Raw genomic sequence first — 7,285 nt, 5'->3', positions numbered from 1 at the left:
TAGATCTTTACGCAGGTTAAATTCCAAAAAATCTACCCTCCCCGCGTGGCCCGCCCCCCGGCCGCGCGCCCACCCACGCGCTCGCCGGGCAGTGGAGCTGGGCCGCTGCTGCACGTGTAGCTGGGCTGCTGCAGGTGGACCCCTCCCGACCAGAGCTCCAGGAACCGAGCTCCTCCGGTTCGGCCCCTCTTTCTGGGGGGAGAGGGCCCGAAGCAATGCAGATTTGAGCGGATTTCTGGCCGCCTCTCTGAATCACACACCTGTTCTTCCTACCTGGAGTCGAAACGCCTTCTTCCTTCTCCGATCTGGCAGGTTTTCGTCTGCTGCTAGGAAAAGGGCAAAGGCCGTTACTGTTTCACGTCTGGCATTACCACGGAAGGGACCACAGCAGCCATCAGCCTAACCCTTTATTATTGCATTTTCCTAATTCATTTATTCATTCGTCACTTATGTATTGAGGCTTCCTCCCTGTGATAGGCCCTGTTCCGAGTTGCTGCGAGTACAATGTGAGGATCAAACAGAATTCCTGATCTCAGGAAGTTAGATCTGGTGGAGAAAGAAAATGTTAAAAAATAATCAGCCCACCAGTCGGGAGAGCAGTGCCTGTGAGCGGTTCTGGACCTCAAGCTCTTCTCACAGAGGAAGGGGCAGAACAGACAGCAGACACCATGGAGTCCCCTTCAGCCCCTGCTCACAGAGGGTGCATCCCTAGGCAGGGGCTCCTACTGGCCAGTCTCACTCTTAACCTTCTGGAGCCTGCCCATCACTGCCCAACTCACTGTTGAATCAGTGCCCGTCCAATGCTGCTGAAGGGAAGGTTATGTTTCTTCTTGTCCACAATCTGCCTGGGAATCTAGCAAGCTATATCTGGTACAAAGGGGAACGTATAGACAGCAACCTTCTAATTGTATCCGATGTAATAGACACTCAAAAAATTACCCCCGGGCCTGCAAACAACAATCAAGAGACAATGTACCCCAATGGGTCCCTGCTGTTCCAGAAAGTCACCCTGAAGGACACAGGATACTACACCCTACATGCCCTAGAGAAAGATTTTTGGAGCAAACAAGTAACTGGACAGCTCCATGTATACCAGTCAGTGGGAAAGCCCTCCATCCAAGCCAGCAGTGCCACAGTCACAGCATAAGGACACCGTGGTCCTGACCTGTCTCATAGATGACACTGGGATCTTCATCCGGTGGCTCTTCAAGAGCCAGAGTCTCCTGCTCACGGACAGGATGAAGCTGTCCCAGGGCAACAGCATCCTCACCATAGACCCCGTCAGTAGGGAGGATGCTGGGGATTTCAGTGTGAGGTCTTCAACCCCATCAGTTCCAGCAAAAGTGACCCTCTCAGGCTGGACGTACAATATGATTCAACACGACAAAGTCCTGGCCTCTCAGATAAGGGTATTGCGAGCATTGTGACTGGAGTCCTGGCTGCTGTAGCTCTGATAGCAGCCCTGGTGTACTTTCTGTATGTCAGAAAGACTGGAGGGGCAAGTGATCTCATGTAGCACAAACCCTCAGCCAGCCTCCAACCACAGTCGGGGCCACTCTGACAACTCACCTAACAAGATCCCTGAAGTTACATATTCTTTGCTGAACTTCAGTGGCCAAGAATCAAAGAAACCAAAGTCAGCCTCCCCACCCCCAATAGCCACAGAACCAGTTTATTCAGAAGTAATAAAGAAGTAATGCAACCAGCCCTGCTCACTACACTGCTGACTGATTCCAAGCTTCTCATCTCCATCACTAGGAGATCCCTTTGCCCTCAGGGAAAAGGAGAAAAATAGAAAGCTGATGAAAATCCGACCCCCTCACTCTGTCATGAGGCACCTCCATGCTCCTGGTCACAGCCCCTCCCTTCAGTATCAACAGATGAAAAGGAGTCTGTAGAAAGCTCAACCTTCCTTTTCATTGACATTTGGCTCATTAAATTAGTACTAGAACCAACAAACTCTAGAGATAGTTCTTTAAAAAGCAAACTTCTGGCAGAATTATTAAGAAAAAAAAATGAAGCCCAGCTGGCATGGCTCAGTGGTTGAGCGTCAACCTATAAACCAGGAGGTTACGGTTCGATTCCTGGTCAGGGCACTGCTCACAGCCAATCAATGATTCTCTCTCATCACTGATGTTTCTATCTCTCCCTCTCCCTTCCTCTTTGAAATCAATAAAAATATATTTTTTTAAAGTCCTAGCTGGTTTGGCTCAGTGGATAGAGCATCGGCCTGTGGACTGAGAAGTCCCAGGTTCGATTCTGGTCAAGGGCACATGCCCAGGGTTGTGAGCTCGATCCCCAGTGGGAGACTTGCAGGAGGCAGCCGATCCATGATTCTCTCTAAACATGGATGTTTCTATCTCTCTCTCCCTCTTCCTTCCTCTCTGAAATCAATAAAAACATATTTTAAAAAAGTGAGAGTGGGCACAATAAGCAATATTAAGAGTGAAAAGGAAACAATGACAGCAGGCAATAGGAGGACGTTAGGAGCATCCTTATTGCAAATATATGAAAAATTACATTAAAAGGAATAAATACCTAGAAAAATAAAATGAAACCAGAACTGAGTCAAAAAGAAAGAAAAGTATGAGTAGCCCTATCCTATATAATAAAAGCCTACTATGCAAATTGACCAAACAAAAAAACCAGTTGCTATGATGCACACTGACCACCAGGGGGCAGATGCTCAATGCAGGAGCTGCCCACAGCCCACAGGCCCCAGGCCAGCCAAGGTGGGTGGCAGCGGGCCCCCCTCCCCCGCCAATCACCCTGCCGGTCACCCCGCAGAGGGAGGCAACTGGCAGCGGCAGCGGGGGGCGGGGCAGGCGAGCAGGCAGCGCCAGCCTGGCCAAGGCGGGTGCCAGCAGGGCTCCCCCCCCCCCAACCACCCCGCCAGTTGCCCCACAGATCAGCCCTGATCACCGGCCAGGCCTAGGGACCTACCCATGCAAGAATTTCGTGCACTGGGCCTCTAGTTAACCAATAAAGAAACTGAATCGGTATTTTTATTCCTTCCAATAAAAGATACATATTATCTAGATTATTTGGCAGGGAGTTTTCCAGACATTCAAGGAACAGTGAATTCTAATCTTACATGTGCTCTTACAGGAAATAGAAGAGAGAGAATACTTCCCCAGCTCTTATTGTGTGGCTTATTACCTTGACCACCAAATCAGAAGAAACTTGCTAGACATGAGCACAACAAGGACAATGGGCCAGGTACAGAAACTCACCAGGGCAGAAAGCTCCAGATGACTAGCAAGGGGCAAAATTGAGAAAACAAGAACCTATCTTCCCCTAGATGTCACTGGTCATGTGGTTTGGTTTAGACCTCCTGACCTTTTCCTCTCTAAAGATAACATCTAGGCTTTAATTGTATTCCAACTCCAGGCCCAGAAAAGCAGAAAAACCAGACAAGTAACACAGTGGCTGCCTCAGGATCTATTACATTGACTAATGGCACCAACCAGTCAGTGGAGACCATGACCCTAAAAGAGCACACCTGGAAAGCTGATGAATATTCTATTAAGACCCTCCCCTGAGAACTCCCCTAAGATTTCCACCTGCACGAAAGAGATAAATATGCTCAGGACAAAGAATCCAGTGTGTGCTCTCCCTCCAAGGAGCATACCTTTGCCATTCCCCCACAGGCATGTATCCCCCAACCTCGAAGGGACCCCATGAGACTTGCAACCAGGGGAACAATGGGCAGTGGCAGCTTGTCCCGGGCTAACCCCCTGAACTTGTCTCCAAAGTCCCCTTTTCTCTGACTTCTCAGTGAGTCAAAGCAGTCCAGCCTAGGCTTCTCCGTGGCTTCTTCTATGCCCTTCCTTGTCTCACAGTCCTAAGTACATTTTTGCTGCCATCATGGGCATAATACCCTTTTGCTCAATGTGTATAGCCCTTCTCTTTGGATATCCCCATCTCCCATCCCATTTTCCTTAAATAAATTTAATCTTCTTTTAAAAAAAAGAATCACATAAAATTAAAAATTGCAATTAGTAAAATCTTTTCTGAGAGGTATATGGTGCTAAGAGAACCTGTGTGGGGGTGGGGAGGTAAAGTTTGATTTAGTCAAGGTTGTTTAGGCTGGAATCTGAAGGCTGACTTGGAAGGAATTATTTAGATTCCAGGGATGAGAGCTTGGCATGGCCAGAATGGGGCACTGGAAGACCACTGAGTGTGGAGTAGAGTGTGAGTTTTCCAAGTGGGGAGAGGCAGGCAAAAATTTAGGTCAGGGTTTGAGGCTTAAGGCAAAGTGAATTGGTGGTGGTGGAGAAGAGCACTATTTAAGGAGTAAAATGTGAAGGACAATGATCTATTGGATGAAACATGAATGCCAGGGAGGTGGCAATTTTGGCCTTTATATTTGAGGTTGGTGGGGGATGCAATTATAGATCTCAGGAGCACTGAAGGAGCACCCCTGAGGAAATTAACTAAAAATGGATGATAAATTTGAAAGCTAAAACTATAAGAAAATTTCTAGAAGAAAATATAGGAAAACATTATGTGATCTTGAGATAGGCAAAGATTTCTTAGAACACATAAAGCATGAGCCATAAAAGAAATGATTCATAAGGTTAACTTCATCAACATTTAAAATTCTTGTTGCCGAACCGGTTTGGCTCAGTGGATAGAGCGTCGGCCTGCGGACTGAAGGGTCCCAGGTTCGATTCCGGTCAAGGGCATGTACCTTGGTTGCAGGCACACCCCCACTGGGGGGTGTGCAGGAGGCAACTGATCGATGTTTCTCTCTCATTGATGTTTCTAACTCTCTATCCCTCTCCCTTCTTCTCTGTGAAAAATCAATAAAATATATTTTTAAAAAATAAAATAAAATAAAATAAAACTCTTGTTTTTGAAAGACACTGTCAGGAAAATAAAAAGGCAAGGCACAGACAGGAAGAAAAAGTTTTCAAAACAATATATCTGACAAAACAATATATCTGTATATTCTTGTATCCGGAATATATAAAGAACTCTTATAACTGAGTAACAAGAAAACAAACAACCCAATAAAACAATGGGCAAAAGGTTTTAGTAAACACTTCACCAAAGAAGATATATAAGTGGCCAATAAGCAACAAAAAGATACTCAACATATTTAGTCACCCAAAGATTTGCAAATTAAAACCACAATGATATACCACTATACCCTCATTAGGATAGCTAAAATTAAAAAGACTGATGATCTCCTTAACTGTACTTAAGTTCCAAATAAAAATAAAAACAAAGTCATACTTCCACCTAACATGATATAACTAACCTAAACACAACCAAAAATGCTTAACACTTTCCCTAAGAGAAGATACAAAGTCCTTGGGTTATGTTCCCTTTCTGATTTTGACATCCTGTGCTATGAAGTTAACTATTATTAATACACTAGAGGCTGGTGCACGAAATTCATGCACTGGTAGGGTTCCTAGGCCTGGCCAGCGATCAGAGCCAATCTGTGGGGCAATTGGTGGGGCAATCGGGGGGTTCCTGCTGGCACTCGCCTTGGCCAGCCTGGCACCACCCGCTTGCCAGCCCTGCTCTCCCCCCCACCGTCACTGCCAGTCTCCTCCCTCTGTGGGGCAACCGGCAGGGCGATCAGGGGGCCCCCACTGGCACCCACCTTGGCTGGCCTGGGGCCTGTGGGCTGGGGCAGCTCCTGTGTTGAGCGTCTCCCCCCTAGTGGTCAGTGCACATCATAGCAACTGGTCATTCTGCCAGTCATTCCGCCATTTGGTCAATTTGCATATTAGGCTTTTATTATATAGGATTCCTATTGTGTAGTAGCAATTGAATTTCCCCCTTGGTAATTAGTATCAGTCATACCAGCCAGTACAATAACTCCTTTCTTTGCCTTTTCAAAGGCATGAGACGCCCCCAAGTGACCAGGTGACAGTCTCAACTTCCAATTCAACAGAAACATTGTTGTGTCTCCTGTTGGAACCATTCCTTCCTTTGGAACTAAGACCTCTAGACAGGCAGAGCTTCTGGCCATTTCTCCTTCCAGGCAAAATGAACAACCAGGTTCACTGCTTGAAGTTCTGCCAACAGGTTGGCTTTTCCTTCACAGTTTTTCTTCAATGATATCCCAGAAAGGGGCAATAGTGCTGCAACAGTTCGTTTTCACTCAGTACCTGCATATTGTGTAGAAACATCATAAACCACGCTATTAATAACCAAGACTGGGTTTTCTCTTCCCCAGTCAGAGGGGATACCCCATGAGATTATAGGCTGAGTGAGAGAAAGAGAGAAGATAATATAGCAGGAGTAGGGGCCATGGGTATTGGGGCCACTTCCTCATAACTTAACTTATACCTTCAGGGCCCTCTCAAGCCCAATCTCATAAAGACAGTTTCATTGATAAAGGAGTGCGGCTATGCTTGCACAACTTTATAGCTTGGTGGACCAGACAACACTCAGTTCATGATGGGTAGCTCAGGTCACTTGGTAACTTGAGGACCTATGGTTAAGAGTTCAGTATCGCCAAAACCGGTTTGGCTCAGTGGATAGAGTGTCGGCCTGCGGACTGGAAGGTCCCAGGTTCAATTCTGGTCAAGGGCATGTGCCTGGGTTGCAGGCACATCCCCGGTGGGAGATGTGCAGGAGGCAGCTGATCGATGTTTCTCTCTCATCGATGTTTCTGACTCTCTATCTCTCTCCCTTCCTCTCTGTAAAAAGTCAATAAAATATATTTTTTAAAAAAAGAGTTCAATATCTACTAAGGGCCCGGTAGCAAGCCAAAGGCTGTTTCTCAAAAGGAGAGTAGTTGTCACAGAGAATGGCAGGGCTTTGCTCCAAAATCTTAAGTGTCTGCACTGTTACTCACCTATAGGGGCCTGCCAAAGACTTGAAATATAATCTCTATTAGCCACTTGCAGAACGAGGCTCTGGGTTTCGTTTACAGAAATCACGGCACTAAAGGTTTCTTTCAAAATAGAAATAGAAGCTTTCAGGTCATTTATGCATAGCTTGAGCTGGAAATTTGAAGCCCGGATCTCATCCTTTTCTTTTCTTTTTAATATATATTTTTATTGATTTCAAAGAGGAAGGGAGAGGGAGAGAGAGAGATAGAAACATCAATGATGAGACAGAGAATCATTGATCAGCTACCTCCTGCACACCCCACATGGGGATCGAGCCCGCAACCCTGGCATATGTCCTTGACCAGAATCAAAGCCAGGAGCCTTCAGTTCTCAGACTGACACTCTATCCACTGAGCAAAACTGGCTAGGGCTGTATTTCTTTTTATACTTTCATTATACTGAGCAATAGGAGCTGAAAACAAAAGAAT

At 46.2% G+C, this 7,285-nt stretch overlaps 1 pseudogene; it reads left to right on the top strand.

Moving 5' to 3' along the window:
* The window catches only part of LOC102420188, a 10,455-nt pseudogene extending 8,445 nt beyond the window's left edge, over positions 1-2,010 (top strand).
* The last annotated feature ends 5,275 nt before the right edge of the window (positions 2,011-7,285 follow it).

The sequence above is a fragment of the Myotis lucifugus genome, unplaced genomic scaffold (assembly GCF_000147115.1).
Source record: "Myotis lucifugus unplaced genomic scaffold, Myoluc2.0 scaffold_8, whole genome shotgun sequence".
Lineage (NCBI taxonomy): Eukaryota > Metazoa > Chordata > Mammalia > Chiroptera > Vespertilionidae > Myotis > Myotis lucifugus.
This window is presented reverse-complemented; position numbering and strand designations above follow the sequence as displayed.